We start from the raw sequence: 16,638 nt of genomic DNA on the forward strand, positions 1-16,638 counted from the left end.
CTAACCTGGGATTGTCAGAAGCGGCGGGCTCAGCGTGTTGACCCCCCCCCCGCCCCCCCCGCCCAGGGGACCAAGCTCTATGATTTCCATCGCTCGGCGCGAGAGAGAGAGTGGCCGAAACAAAAATAGGGCAAAAGCCGCCCAAGTTTTGGGACCGTGCGACAGCCGCATGGCCGTCCCCACCCCTCGTGTTGGAGAAACAAAAAAGGGATCCGTTGGCGGCCGTCGGTTCGGATTTCGTTTCTCCGGCAGGGCCATCGCGCCGCCGCGGAAAGAGGCCAAGACGGCGGGGAGATCGCGCGCCGGGGGACGCGCAGGGATAGGGAAACAGGCTGCGCCTTTGTGTATGCACGCGCACACGGTGTCTGAATCGGTGTGTCAGTGTGTGTGAAAGAGTGGGGATTGGTAGTGGTGAGCGCGCTGCGCTATGAACCTGGCGACCCGAATTCGATTCCCCCTCACGGCCAACACCGGTAAACATCGCCACTGGGGAGACAAAGGCGGCCGGGCATGGTATTGGCCACCCACCCCCTCACGTGCCGTGCCAGGCTTCATAGCTGCTCGCGAACAGAACTTGCCCCAAAAGTGCGCTTTTTAATGCTGTTGCTGATGATGCTGCTGCATCAGCCCGTGTGTGCCGGTGTGTGTGTGTGCCGGTGTGTGTGTGGGTCGGTGTGTGTGTGCCGGTGTGTGTGTGGGTCAGTGTGCGTGTGGGTCGGTGTGCGTGTGGGTCGGTGTGCGTGTGGGTCGGTGTGTGTGTGGGTCGGTGCACGTGTGGGTCGGTGTGTGTGTGGGTCGGTGTGTGTGTGGGTCGGTGTGTGTGTGGGTCGGTGTGTGTGTGTGGGTCGGTGTGTGTGTGGGTCGGTGTGTGTGTGGGTCGGTGCACGTGTAGGTCGGTGCACGTGTAGGTCGGTGTGTGTGTGGGTCGGTGTGTGTGTGGGTCGGTGTGTGTGTGGGTCGGTGTGTGGGTCGGTGTGTGTGTGGGTCGGTGTGTGTGTGGGTCGGTGTGCGTGTGGGTCGGTGTGTGTGTATGTCGGTGTGTGTGTGGGTCGGTGTGTGTGTGGGTCGGTGTGTGTGTGGGTCGGTGCGTGTGTGGGTCGGTGTGTGTGTGGGTCGGTGCGTGTGTGGGTCGGTGTGTGTGTGGGTCGGTGCACGTGTGGGTCGGTGTGTGTGTGGGTCGGTGTGTGTGTGGGTCGGTGTGTGTGTGGGTCGGTGTGTGTGTGGGTCGGTGTGTGTGTGGGTCGGTGTGTGTGTGGGTCGGTGCGCGTGTGGGTCGGTGTGTGTGTGGGTCGGTGTGCGTGTGGGTCGGTGTGCGTGTGGGTCGGTGTGTGTGTGGGTCGGTGTGTGTGTGGGTCGGTGTGTGTGTGGGTCGGTGCGTGTGGGTCGGTGCGCCGAGCGAGCAGTGTTCCGCATCCACTTCTCCTTGATCACAGAGTTGCTGCCTGGGAGGGGGCGGGAGGGTAGTGGGGGCCCGGCGTGGGGAACAATCCGCCGTTTGTTTCTCCGCTTACAGAAAGAAAAACCACTGGAAAAAAATTTAAAGAAAGGCAACCCCACCCCACATTTCTTGTCGTCTCGCCGAATTCCTCGCTGCCAATTTCGGTAAAATCGCTCCCAATCATGTGGCCGCGCGAAACACAGACGGCTCGAGGCGGGCGGCAGTCTCCGGCCTCCCCTGCCCTCCCGCGTGCTTTCGGGGTCGCGCTGCACGATGCCCGGCACATGCAGCGAAACGTCGGACGTCACGTCGAACAATGCGGGACGTGACGCCGAACACGTGCCCGACCACCGCCCACCACCCACTAAAGGAGGTGGAATTGCCATCTATGTTCGTAATACTATTGTTTTGAAGGTCTGGCTCTCAAAATAACTCTCCCAAATAATCAACAGATATTGGTAGTGTGCTGCTATCGACCGCCTAGTGGGAAGGATGTTGAAGCTGCACCTGTACTGAGAGAGCTTTTTGGGGGCCTCCCTAAAGGTGAAATAGTTTTAGTGGGTGATCTAAATAGGAATTGGCTAAACACGCCGGCCGTGGCCACAAATTTTTCAGATGAATTTACTCTGTTTCAATTAATAAATGTTCCCACAAGACGAAACCTAAAAAATGCGGGACAGTCATCTCTGCTTGACGTCCTATTGACAAATGCCCCTCACAATTTCGCACTGACTGGTGTTCTGGGTAATAACCTTAGTGATCACTCCTTCATTTTTGGGGTGAGATCATCAGCCAGACCCAAAAGCCCCCCCTAAATTGGTTGAGAAGCACTCTATGAGACACTTCAGCACTCAGGCATTTACTAATGATGTGCTTAACTCGTATATTGACAAGGTCTGTGATATCCCCAACCTGACTACGGCTTGGGAGACCTGCAGGTACACGTTTCTCCAATTCTTAACAAACATGCTCCGTTGGTTAGATTTAAAACTAAAGGCAACTGCCCACCATGGTTTGATCCTTTGATTACAAAGCTCATGAAAACTAGGCACAAGGCTTGGGCATGTGCTCAGAAAAGTAATTTGGTCAATGACTGGCTAGAATACAGAATTTTAAGGAATAGATGCGTCAAAAAAATATGGCATGCAAAAAATGCCTACCTTCCTCCACTCTCCTGGAATAACATGGAAATGCCAGCATTTTCTGGAAAACAATCAAATGTATCGAAAAGGCATCCAAAATAGACAATCTGCCCGTTGAGCTTAACCGAAATGGGTAATATTTTTCAGATCCCAAAAAAACTAGTTGACAATTTTAACCTTCATTTTTCTGAAGCTGGTAATCTTTTTGATAATGTATTGGGAGTCACCCCTGCTCATGCAAATTCCTACACCCCTGTCCAAACATTAAACGAATTTAGTTTCCAGACAATCCACGAAAGTAATGTTCTGAAACAACAGCCCTACCTCAAAGGGTCCTCCTCTACCGGAGCAGATAGTATTCCCGTCTTTGCTCTACTAACTGTTGACAAACCTATAGCCCATATTTTCAACCTGTCCATCAGAGAAGCATCAGTTCCTCTAGAATGGAAACATTCCTATGTCCGTCCACTTCACAAAGGGGGCCCTAAAGATGATCCAAATAACTACCGACCTATCTCAATTTTGTCCCCGTTGATTTAAAATTTTAGAAAAATTATTGACCTACCAAATTAGCAGTTTCCTGTCCACCAACAATCTACTACATCTAAAACAATCTGGGTTCCGAAAAAAATACAGCACCACATCTGCTGCATTAGACTCTCTGAATCACATTTACAGTAGCCTTGATAATAAGCAGTACTGTGCCTGTCTTTTTCTAGACCTGTCCAAAGCTTTTGATACAGTAGACCACAAAACCCTGCTTAGAAAACTAAGTTGCCTCGGTTTGTCCGAAAACGCAGTAAAATGGTTACAAAATTACCTCTTTTCTCGTACCCAAACTGTATTCACAGATGGTTGGAGGTCAAACAGTGTTAAGATAACAAAAGGGGTTCCACAGGGTTCCATCCTCGGCCCCCTTTTGTTCTCTCTTTATGTCAATGACTTGGGCACTGACCTGGATCATTCCAGGGTACATCTTTTTGCAGATGACACGATACTGATTACTGCTGGCCGCTCTCCGGATGACGTGATTGCTAAGCTCCAGGGTGATTTCAACAAACTACAACATCAGCTAGTTGCTCTTAAACTAATCCTGAATACCTCCAAAACCAAGGTGCTATGCTTCTCACCGGGACTAAAACAGGAAGTTATTTTTCCCCAATTACATTCCTTAAATAATTATCAAATAGAGCAAGTCAAGATCTATAAGTATCTTGGGGTCATCCTGGATTCAAAATTGAATTTTGAAGATCACATTGATTATATTGGTAAAAAGACAAAAATAAAAATTGGTTTTCTGTATCGACACAAGCACTGCTTCCTCCCTATGTTCCGTTTGGAATTGATAAAAGCTACCATACTGCCTCTACTTGTTTACTGTGATATCGTGTATAAATCAGCCCCAAGTAATGTACTGAAGAAGCTTGATTCCATCTATCACTCGGCCTTAAGATTTGCATTGAACTGCCCATATAGAGACTCACCACTGTGATCTCTACATTGGGTCAAACTTAACATCTCTTAATGTTCGACGGCTTGTGCACCAGATCTTATTTACTCACGATGTTCTTACAAAAAAAATCCGCAGACTACCTGCTGGATCTCCTCTCTGTTTCAAAGAACAAATTTGACCTCAGGTCTTCGCTCATTTACCAGCTTCACATTCCCTATTGCCGTACAAAAACTGGGGGAACGGCCTTTGCTATTGATGCCCTCAGGGTCTGGAATGCTATTGCCAATAAACTGCAACTTGAATCACTACCTATGAGATCTTCACTCAAAACTGATCTAGAGGAGTTGTACACCCCTAGCTGCCACTGCTATTCATTGGCGTAAAATAAAATAAAATGTTTCGCTCCGGATGACACTGCAAAGTATTATCTGTATTTTGATTTAGCGTGCTGATCTTCAAGGTGCATTGAAAAATTTGATACTCCGACTGATGCTTCTGTTGTTGTGGAGTAACTCATGCAGCCAGCTATGGCTCTAGGGTTTGGTATTACATGTTATTTATGTAGTTTATTGTAAAAAATTCGGTCACAGTCCCTATGATCACTGTTACATTGCATTTATGGCTTTATTTTGGTGATTTCGAAAAGTTTTTTGGTTTGGCCATGTTTTTGTTTATTGTAGTACGGAGTTAGACTGATGGCCTTAATCTTAGTTGTCTTGTGGTTGTTGTTGTTGTTTGACTTGCATCCCACTGGGATTTTTGCACACAGCGTTGGTGTACGGTGCTATTTCAGGAATATTCTGATGTGTTTTTCCTGAATTTTCTGTTTGCACAGTCACATAGTCGCTTTAAGATGTTTTCTGGTTCACGTTTTTGTTTTTTGTTTGTTGCGGTTGCACCCGATTCAAGAGCCGAATGGCTCACAGGGCTATACCACATAAATCGAACTATGAAATATAAACTACCTACCACCCACCAGCAGCAGCTTCAACGTTCGTCTCCAATTTTTCCCAGGCTCCACCAACGCGCAAAGACAACGCGCGCGCTAACGCAAAGCGGTCGGCGCAGGCGCGGGCAGAGCACCTGCGACGCCACGGCAATTGGTAAACCCTGAACGCGGCACTGGCGGGATACAGAAGAACATCCGGCACCGCTGGGTTTCCGTGCCGCTGCCTGCGGCCCAGCCGTCACGCCCGGCGTCGTGTCCGCGTCTCCTTTCCGAGCCTGGGCGAGGTGCCTCGCCCGCGCGGCAAACGCCGCTCCCCACCGCCATCCCGGGAGATGGCGTGGGTGTTTTTGTGGGGCGAGGTATTGTTGGCCTTGCAGTCTCACGCCACGTTTCCATGAATGCTGGATTGGCCTGGTTGTAGCCCAGGATGAGTTTCCTACCTCTTTTCCACCGAACAAACGATGCGCGCCAGTCTGGCGCGGCTCAGAAGCTCGATGTACCGCTGACGTCACGGGCAGAGGACGAGTGGAGACGCGTGGTAGGTGACATGAGTGTCCTCCCAGCGTACTGATTAATGTCACGTGCAGTGAACGCGAGGCAAATATTATTGACCCATTCTCCCTGGCCTTGCTTTCGCCATGAAGCCAGATTCCGATTTCCAGTGAGGCCACAGTTTCGAGCGGTGCCAGTGCTTGGTATGCAGGAGGTCGTGGGTTCAAATTCGACACTGACGGTTTTTCCCTTCGCATTTTAGAATGAACATGCGTTTGGAGTATTTGGCTGCTATAAATTTCCACGTGATGATAAGCCACTTCGTTGAGCTATCGATTTTAGCCAGGTCACTTCTGAAAGAGGTATACGACTCAGTGGGCCTTACCCGGTAAAATAAAAAATAGTTTAGTTTTTACGAGTTTCATCGTTTAAAGAGCGAATGGGAAACCACCGGAATCACGAGGGCTGGCTTAGATGCGCCGGCGGAAAAGCGGTACCCGTGCATTGTGTGCCACGCTGTGCCAGAGACAACTCGGAGACGGCCGGGCCTCGCAAATCCCCAATGGTTTCTGCGGCCGCTACGTCAGCCTCTTAAGAATTTATTTCTGTTTTCTGTTATGGGCATCAAAGCGTGGCGGACGAGAGCCGGGTTGAAGTGCTTTCAGAAAAGCCGAGCTCGATAATGAAAAGCAACGAAAGCAAAGCGGGAAGAATATGTCGTCAAGAAGAAAGTTTGCAATCATGGCGCAGCGTCTTGCCACGACGTCGTGTGGGCTCACAAGCACCGTCGCTGACCCAGAAAATGGAACAAAATTCAAAAGGGGCACAACGAAGTGTGGAGAGGACGCACTCCTTGGAAACTACACCGAGAAACAGGAATAGAAATGCAACGTAGAGACATCGCACTGACTGGAAGGACACGGGGGCTTGGGAAGGACGCGGCCCGATAGATGAGGCGATGGCCTGCGGTCACAAATAACGACACAGAGGTGGCAGCCGCAGGAGGTAACGTACCTGAGAGGACGGAGCGACGAGGTCAGAGTGCGAGGCCGCCGCTCCGTGGATTGCTCTACCGCAGGGCCGTGAGGGACGGCTACAGCTTCAGGAGGAATTTATCGGGCAGTGGATATATCGTGGCCGTCTCCGAACGTGGCAGAGACGACAATGAGCGTGGCGGCCGATTTAGATTTTAACACGTAGGCTTTCGCGACCAATATCATCCATAATATAGGTTATTCTGGTTAGATCGCGTAAGTAAAAAAATGTGTCGTTAAACCACCACCACCCGACAGCCAATTAGTAAGGTTTGTCACGAAAGCAGAACATGCCAATTCGGTGGCGGGTTTAACGACACATTTATATATTTACGTGATCTAACCCAAAAAAAATCGGTATTATGGATTTAAATTTTGCGCTCGCACGCACTTCGCTGTCTCTCGATGATGTTACTGGCATTCCCGTCACGCAGTTCTTTGGGCACATCTGCTCGTTTGACTTAGCAATAGAAAGCGCTTCACACAAACCACTTATTTTTCACTTCCAAAAGGCTGTTTGATGCTTCGTGTACATTCAAAGAAAACCGTGAATGTTAATGAAAACCATTTACTGACCAGATGTTTTGAAGTGTACCAGTTTTCTCGCGCCCCACGGCGTCAAGCGTGAACTCCAACTACACGCCATTTAATCTCTGCCCTCTCCCCCTACGCTCTGAAGAAGGGCCACTGCCTAACAAATCAGCAGTCTAAGTTACACGTCGCCACAGTCAAGCTGTTGAGTTGACGACGAATGTGGCAAGCATGCTGCGAGCTGTGTCAGAGCACGGCTGCCAACGCAGTCCCTGGCGAGTGCTGGACAGAGTGAAGGCCTTCACTAGGACTCTCTCCACACACAGTGGACATGTCAATGGACGTAGACCGACAAATGAAAGCCCAAATTAAATCCGGTATCGATTTCAAGATCGCACTCCCTGTCTTCAAGATCCTCCACGGACTTGCTCCTGCCTACCTCTCCCCTCTCATCTCACTCTAATCCCCTCCACGCACTCTCCTACCTCTCCCTTCTCATCTCACTCTAATCCCCTCCACACTCTCTCCGACCTCTCCCCTCTCATCTCACTCTACTCCCCTCCACGCACTCTCCTACCTCTCCCCTCTCATCTCACTCTAATCCCCTCCACACACTCTCCGACCTCTCCCCTCTCATCTCACTCTATTCTCGTCCACACTCTCTGTCCCAGTCACCGAGGCTTTGTCAAAGCCCTCCGTCAACCTTCGCTCAGCAAGAGGTCGCTCATTCTCCTCCCCCAGAAATCCGTGCTATTCAAGTCCAGGCTGAGGCCTTCCACTTCTCCTCCACCGATGACTGCCTCTCCCTATAAAAACAAACACGCCCACCGTTTCCGTACATGGTCTGTTCCCCACGACACCAATGGTCATTACTCTTTGGTTCTTTCGGTAAAGTCACGTAGAAAGAAAATGAATTAAATAATAGAATACGACGTTTCGATTGCAACACAAGCAGTCGTCATCAGGTAGAACTAAATTTGAGAGAGACACAAAACAGACACGGAGACACACAGACAGACACACACACAAGCAGAGAGAGACAACACAGAGACACACAAAGAGACACAACATAGACACACAGAGACCCAATGCCTCTGTGTCGTGGCCTTAAATAGAGAGAGAGGGGGGGGGCAGAGGGAGAGGTGCGTCAAAATAGTTTAATATGACCACCAATGGTCATATTAAACTATTTTGTATTTTACAGGTGTAGTGACATACTAGATACCAATCTTGATTTGAATATTTCGTGACTGCAGGAATCCACTCTTTGGTTCTTTCGGTAAAGTCACGTAGGAAAAAAAACCTTTTTTTTACGTGACTTTACCTAAAGAACCAAAGAGTATACTCGATGTCACTCGAGGGCAGCCACAGTGCCAAGTGACGAAGGGTACTGCAGGGGCATAGCGGTGAGAGAGAGGGCACGTGAGGACATTGCCTGTGGGTGAACCCGGGAGGACGTGTCCCTCTCACCCCCTGTGTGGGGTGAGAGGGACACGTCAGGATGGCCGTCGTCGTTGTTGCTGCCCCAGGAAAATGGAATCCGCCATCCAGATCTTCGATCCTCGGTCTACAGGCATCGGACAAGTCATCGAGAGCCGGGCAGCGCGTTAGCTGACCCGGCCGATTATGTAGTGTTCCGTGTGGTTATGTAGCTATCCGTGGTGGTCACCACCCTTAGTCGTTATCCCGTTGAGTATAGACTTACCTGTTGTGTTAGTGAATAAAACGTGTTGCCTCCATACTCGAGAGTGCGTCTCAGTAGAACCCACTGCACAGGTAAGGCCCACTGAACTATATAGCTCTTTTTCAGAAGAAGCCTGGAACGAATGATAGCTCAAGGATGAAGTGGCTTGTCACGTTGAAATGTATAGCAGACAAATACTCTAAACGCACGTTTTTAAATATGGAAGGAAAAAACCAGAGGACCCGGAGAAAAATCTACATGATCACGGTGAGAGACATGCAAACTCCAAATATACAACAGGCGTCCGGGGTAGGATCGAACCCGCGACCTCCTGTATACCAGGCGGTCACGTGAACGTCAAAGTCACGTCCGGCTCACTCGCCTCCGGTTTGCAACCTTGAGCTAGCGGATGGGGGGGGGAACTCTTCGTTCCTATGGCGGGGTCGGCTCTACCCACAGGACAACCGCTTGTGACTTCCCCACAAAGTGGTGGCCATTTTATCGACCCTGGGGGTGAAGATGGGCCGAGTTAAACCAAAGCAGAATTTGAACTCCGACCTTCCCACTGCCGAGTTGTTCGCTCTCCTGCCGGGCCCGAAAACGAGCCCTGAGCTTTTCCCGGATAAACAAACATCCTAACGATGATTACCAAGTTACGACGGCGAGCGCTTTAAGAGCACACCGTGTGCGCGCGGCGTTGCCATAATTAGTTCACGTTTCGGTTCTCAAGAGCTGACCTCAATGCGCATATTGTGGGGGGGGGGGGGGGTTATTAGACACAGATGGGGCCCAACACGCACAGCCAGAGAAAATATTTTTCACATCTTGCTCTCCACACTCCACCCGTACAGTGCTGCTAACGTCCACCAGTGGAGGTGACGCACTCGAAAGGTTCGAGCGGTTCGAATCCGGCACACTGGTTATTACCGTGGCGGTGCGCGCATCGACCGTGAAAATGCCACGTGCGTGCGTCAAAAGATCCAGTGACGTCGTTCGAAAAGAGCAGGCCCATGGCAACACCACCGCCGTCACCGCAAATTTACTCAACTTGGATCGCATGCACGGCAGCGATGGTCAGGGCCCCTTAACTGGCAAACGAACACCGGCTCACAGGGCCCAGCCACCCAAATCAACTTGTGCCGTGTGAGGGCAGCTGCTGCTGCTGGTGGGGGGGGTGCCCATTGCAACGCGTCAACGCGAGGTGTGGGGTGAGCGGCGTGTTGCGCACGACAAGCTCACGTGGCGTGCGTGCAGGACAACGACAAATCGTAACAGATGTGTGTCGATAACCGTTACGCCACATCAGGATGAATAAAATACTCTACAAACCTCATCAATTCGCGACTGAACGAAGGCCGTGTCGGTCATGGGGAGATGTTTGACCATACTTCACCACGTTCGGGGAGCAGGGGGGTCCGTTGGACGGGACATCACTCGCCACCGGCGTTAGCCGTGGAATGGGGTGATTGTGCAGCATGCTAACCACTGCGCCACCGCTCCACCCCTGCGTTTGACGTACATATATATACACACACACACACACGAGGGCCTGAAACCAGACGCCCTGCCGAAACACCAACACGCTCTACTTCAAACCTTTAATATTACATACGGCCAGGAAGACCATATTGGCTAACCGGAAAAGATCATGAACCCCTCTGGTGAAAACGGTGGCATAACACCCTGCTCGCCCGGGCACGGATCTGAGCACTTATAAGCCACATGCTTAAGGGGAGGGAACGGAAGTTTCAGACCACGTGGTCCCCCCACCCCCTTCGTTTCCTCCAGAGTCTAAAATCAGGGAGGGGGGTGGGGGGCGAAGATAAGGGACTGGTGGAAGGGGGGGGGGAGTGCCCCCCTCAGCCGTGAAACGAGCGGGGAGCGGATCCACGAAGGGTGAGAGGTTAGCGCATCAGCCAAGTGTGTATTGTTTGATTTGTGGAGTTTTCCTTGACTCCCCCCTCTTATCACTTCTCTGCCCATTCCCCTGCCACTTTCCCCTCTGCCCTTGGTCTTCCCTCAGTGTGTTACTTACCTATCCCCTCCCCACTATTTCCTCCCACCCCCATATAAAACACCCCCCCCCCCCATTCGTCCCTGGTTGGGGCAGCGAGTCCAACAGCACCACCCCCAACCCCCCCCCCCCCTCCAAAAGAGGTGCCGTCGCGCCGAATATGAATTCTCATGGAGTATTTGTCGTCCCCCCCCCCCCACAATCTCGGGGCTCGCGTTTTGTCGTGAGCTTGAAGAATACATGAATCTGTAAGGTCCCGAAACAGCGGTCGAAAGTCCGAGTGAGTTGCTGCTCCAACGAGCATTGGGGACTGTGTTCCACATTGCTGTGGTGGGGTCGAGGGGGGGGGGAAGTCTCTCAAAATAGAACCACTGTTGACGTCCCCACAACGTGCTACTAATTTTATCAACCCCGGAAGGATGATGAGCTGAGGCAATCCCCTGCGAGCTCTACAAAGATCCCCACATATAGCATGTAACAGACTGTTAGGGCAAGTGCTGTCAGCGAGAAGCACCTATGAAGTCCGGCATGGCACACGATGGGGGGGGGGGGGGGGGGGCTTGGGGGAGTGCCAGTATCACGTACGGCCACCTTGTTTCCCGAGTGGCAATGTTTACACACCGCAAGCAGGTACTCATTTGAGGCCGAGTCGACCCATGGGAGACCCAGGACCGGCTAAAATAATCGTCACCGGTGTTGACCGTAAGCGGGATTTGAACTCGGGCCGCCGGGTTCATAGCGCAATGCAGCTATATAGTCTGTGTAATGTATGGCGCGTCTTGGATGTTGGCGCAACTCTCCTCTTTCCGAGAGTGTCTCACTCACAGGGGTGGAACCGTGCATCCAGTCATCGATGAATGCCGTTTGTTCATCTCTTGGGTGTGTGCTTGGGCTCTACCCAACAGCCGTCTCTTTGCATCCGTTGCACACTCCGTGTGGCAAACGAAAAAAACTATTAAGCTATTTTTTTATTTTAGCAGGGAAGGCCCACTGAGCTATACGTAGCTTTTTTTCAGAAGCAACCAAGGCTGTCACAAATGATAGATCAACAAAGTGGCTCATCACGTGGAAATTCATAGCAGCCAAAGACTCTAAAACGCACGTCGATTCTAAATGTGGAGGGAAAAACCGCAGAAATTGGAGAAAAATCCACGCGACCACAGGGAGAGACACCGCAAACTCCAAATATACAGCAGGCGTCGGGGTCGGGACCGAATCCTCGACCTCCTGCATAACAGGCGAGGTAGTTAACATCTCCTATCCACCGTGGCGCAGTGCCACGCGACCACGCGGTGGGAGCAAGCGAGCATCGAGCCGATGTCTTCCTCTTCGCACGACTAAATTTGATGTAGAGCGACAGCTATAATTATATACCCGAGGTGATCGAGCCAAAGCGGTCGCGTCACAGGGGTAACGGAGTTGTCTCTTTCTTTCGTACGGCGTCAGGAAAGGGTACGGCAACAGCGTTGAAACGCGTTAAACGCTGAGTCATCCAAGGAGGCGGTAGACGCTCTACGTATCGTGGTCTTCCCTGCCACGGATCTCAGTGCGAGGTTACACGTCTCAGTGTGAGGTTACAGGTCTCAGTGCGAGGTTACACGTCTCAGCGCGAGGTTACAGGTCTCAGTGCGAGGTTACAGGTCTCAGTGTGAGGTTACAGGTCTCAGTGTGAGGTTACAGGTCTCAGTGTGAGGTTACAGGTCTCAGTGCGAGGTTACAGGTCTCAGTGTGAGGTTACAGGTCTCAGTGTGAGGTTACAGGTCTCAGTGTGAGGTTACAGGTCTCAGCGCGAGGTTACGGGTCTCAGTGTGAGGTTACAGGTCTCAGTGTGAGGTTACGGGTCTCAGCGCGAGGTTACGGGTCTCAGTGTGAGGTTACAGGTCTCAGTGCGAGGTTACGGGTCTCAGTGTGAGGTTACAGGTCTCAGTGTGAGGTTACAGGTCTCAGCGCGAGGTTACAGGTCTCAGTGCGAGGTTACAGGTCTCAGAGCGAGGTTACGGGTCTCAGTGTGAGGTTACGGATCTCAGTGCGAGGTTACGGGTCTCAGTGTGAGGTTACAGGTCTCAGTGTGAGGTTACGGGTCTCAGCGCGAGGTTACAGGTCTCAGCGCGAGGTTACAGGTCTCAGTGTGAGGTTACAGGTCTCAGCGCGAGGTTACAGGTCTCAGTGTGAGGTTACAGGTCTCAGTGTGAGGTTACAGGTCTCAGCGCGAGGTTACAGGTCTCAGTGTGAGGTTACAGGTCTCAGTGTGAGGTTACAGGTCTCAGTGCGAGGTTACAGGTCTCAGTGTGAGGTTACAGGTCTCAGTGCGAGGTTACAGGTCTCAGTGTGAGGTTACAGGTCTCAGTGCGAGGTTACAGGTCTCAGTGCGAGGTTACAGGTCTCAGTGCGAGGTTACAGGTCTCAGTGTGAGGTTACAGGTCTCAGTGCGAGGTTACAGGTCTCAGTGCGAGGTTACAGGTCTCAGTGCGAGGTTACAGGTCTCAGTGTGAGGTTACAGGTCTCAGTGTGAGGTTACAGGTCTCAGTGTGAGGTTACGGGTCTCAGCGCGAGGTTACGGGTCTCAGCGCGAGGTTACAGGTCTCAGTGTGAGGTTACAGGTCTCAGTGTGAGGTTACGGGTCTCAGTGCGAGGTTACAGGTCTCAGTGCGAGGTTACGGGTCTCAGTGTGATTTCTGCCTTCTTCATCTTCTTGGTACGGCTGATGTTGATCGATAGCAATGGCTACGATTCTACGCCGAGGTGCTCGAGCCAGATAATTGCATCAAGGAGCATCCCTGCACCTCCCTTCCCCCTTCCCTCCCTCCCTCTTCCCTCCTCCTCCGCGCACCAGGCGTCGAGACGCGATGCGTTCCACAGCTCTGCCCCGGATTGGCGACCACGGTCGCCGCGCACTGCCGGAGGGGTTTTCAATTCTCCATTTGCATGGAAAAAAACATTTTAATGAGCACGCGCGCGCGGGTGTGTGTGTGTGTGTGTGCACGCGAGCGAGTGCACCCAACCAGAATTCGGTTCACGGCACGCCTAACGTTCAGTGGCGAGCGATCTCCCCGCTCTTCCCGGCTCCTGTGCCCCCTCGGGTTGCGAGGGTGACAATCCCTCCAGCAGGTGGTGGGGACTCAAGCGGAGCAGCCCCCAACCACCCCCTCACGTTGGCGCTTCCCCAGCACGGTTTGGTCAAACAACCCCCCGCCCGTGACCGACAAGGCACTGCCTTCATCCAACAGTGGATAAACAAATAGATGCATATTAACACTTAGGAGGTTTTCATGGTTTTTTGGAGTTAGATCTCGTAGATATAAATGTTTCGTTAAACCCGCCACCACCCGCCACAGCCAATATTTAAGGTTTGTCACGTAAAAAAAACGTGCAAATTAGTTTCTGGTTAAATTCGAGCTGTCGCCCGATGAGGATGGTTGCTGTAATTACTGGCGAAACGTCGTACTCGAATTATAAATGTTGTGGGTTTACTCTCCAGCACAGCACATGGCTGTGTTGGAGAGTAAACCCACAACTAGTAACTAATTGGCATGTTTTGTTTAAGTGACAAACCTTACTCATTGGCTATGTTGGGCGGTGGCGGGTTAAACGACCACAATTATTTTTATGTTATCTAACCCAAAAACCTCTATTATGGAGATGAATATTTAATGGGTTCACGTCACTCCCTGCAGCCACTCGGGGCGCTACTTTTCACCAGAACGGAATTTGAAAGGAATTGATTCTCGAATAAAACCGTGACGCAACAATTAATCAAATCGCTTGTGGGGGCGGTGGAGGGGTGACTCCAACCCCTCCCCCCCGTGTCACACACAATTAATTAAGTCACTGCTGTTCGGCTCACGGCTAGTGGTGATTAGAATCTAATTGACAAGCGTAGTGGGGGCGGGGGGGGGGGCGGCGAGCTGGAGAAAACCTGGCACGGTGCGCTGGACGACGGAACGGGGAGTCGGGCGGAGCACCCTGGGAGTTAGCGGGAGAGCTTGAGCGGAGTTGGAGAGTTGACAAGATCCCCCGCAGGGGTGTCAACTCCACGCACACTCACCACACGTGCGCTCGTTTGCTCGTTACATAAACACACTCGTTCATGTGAACGCAAGCAATCCGCTCGGAACGTCACTTCAGTACGCGAGCACATACACAGGCATGTACACAAAAATACACACTTCCATATATAGGAGCACAAACTCAGCCATGTACACACACAGACCGTATACACAAGCACATACAAAACCGTATACACAGACACACCAAAAAGACAAAGACCCCCCCCGTATGAAACTAGATTCGAAGCTTTCGTGACTGCCGGAATTACTCTTTGGTTCTGTCGGTAAAGTCACGTAACTTTACCGAAAGAACCAAAGAGTAAATTTTGATTTAAAGCTTTCGTGACTGCAGGCATTCATATTCTTGGTTCTTTCGGTAAAGTCATGTAGAAGGGAAACAATAAAATAATAAAAATATAAAACAATAAAATTCTCACGACGTTTCGACTGCAACACAAACAATCATCATCAGGTGTGAAAACCACAGCAAGAAATTTTGAAAAAAGTGGCGGTTATTTTTGTTTGTTTCCCTTCTACGTGACTTTACCGAAAGAACCAAGAATAACCAAAGAGTAGTTACCCCCCATACAGCCTTAACAGACTGTTGGGGAAAGTGCTGTTAGCCAGCACCTATGAAGGCCGGCACAGCACACGACGGGGTGGGTGGCCAACACCACGCCCGGCCGCCTTTGTCTCCCCAGTGCTGATGTATAGGCACAGCGCAGCAGGTGCTCATTTAAGGCAGAGTAAAACTGGTGAAGACCCGCAACCAGTTCAGACAATCGTCACCGGTATCAGCCGTCCACGGGAACTGAACGCGGATCGTAGAGCGCAGCGCGCTCGCAAACGAATGAACGTGCCGCACAGGAAACTGAAACAAGAGAGCCCCTCAGCCTTCAGGGTGCCGTGGTCAGGCCGGTTTGTGTAAACAGGACGACAGTCTCCAGGCGCACATAAACAATGATTATCTCCTGGAAAATAGTTTAGAGAGTGGATGTGATGTAGGGAGAGGAGGGGTGGTGTGGAGGGTCAGAGAGAGTGCAGAACAGATAGGAGGGGCAGAGGGCAAACGTTGGGAGTGTGCTGGGTAGAGAGAGTATGGGGGGGGGCACAAGCAAGGAGGACGCAAGGACAGAGGAAGAGGGAGAGGAGGAGAGATGATGAGAAGAGTGCCGGGGTGGGAAAGTGAATAAGTCAAAGAGAATCTGATATAGAAAGAAAAGGGAGGGAGAGTCGTGCAGCGATGTAAAACTCGTGGGAAGCCCATTAAGATTAATTATCATCATCATTGGCCATGATCAATCGTCTGCTGGGGGAAGGCTTCTCTAAGCGGCTGCCATCTCTTGCGATCAGGCGATGCGACAATCCCCCCAGGCCCTGCACCAGGGCGGATTTCATCCCTCACTCTCCTCGGTGGGAGAGGGGCAGCAGAGTGAGCGGTGCATCATGGGAGAGGGCAGCAGTGAGCGGTGCATCATGGGAGAGGGACCGTGTGAGTGGCGGAGTGAGCAGTGCATCGTGGAAGAGGGCAGCAATGAGTGGTGCATCATGGGAGCGAGTTCATGTGAGCGGCTGAGTGAGCGTTCCTCCGTGGCGCAGAGCGTGACGCGACCGTTGCTGCTCCGCCGCCAGTCGAGGGGCATTCCAGTCATGTGACATCAGGGGTCTCGGACCCCCTCCACCCCCCTCACCACACACACTCACACCAGATCACACTCCCAGCATCGCTCTCCCGTGAGCGTTTCGAATTTTTTACCGCGAGGCTGTCCGGCACGACGTTCCAACGTTTTTTTTGCTCTCCCAGCCCGCGTGGGCGAAAGGTCGAAACGAGCAACACGCCGGCACGACCCAGAAA

At 51.6% G+C, this 16,638-nt stretch overlaps 1 protein-coding gene across 1 annotated transcript in view; it reads right to left on the minus strand.

The window, feature by feature from the left end:
• CENPP (centromere protein P) overlaps window positions 1-16,638 on the minus strand; it is a 74,015-nt gene that overhangs the window by 24,411 nt on the left and 32,966 nt on the right. The gene's annotated exons all lie outside the window — the stretch shown is intronic.

Source organism: Petromyzon marinus, chromosome 36, assembly GCF_048934315.1.
Source record: "Petromyzon marinus isolate PM22_M1 ecotype Great Lakes invasive population chromosome 36, UKy_Petmar_22M1.pri1.0, whole genome shotgun sequence".
NCBI lineage: Eukaryota > Metazoa > Chordata > Hyperoartia > Petromyzontiformes > Petromyzontidae > Petromyzon > Petromyzon marinus.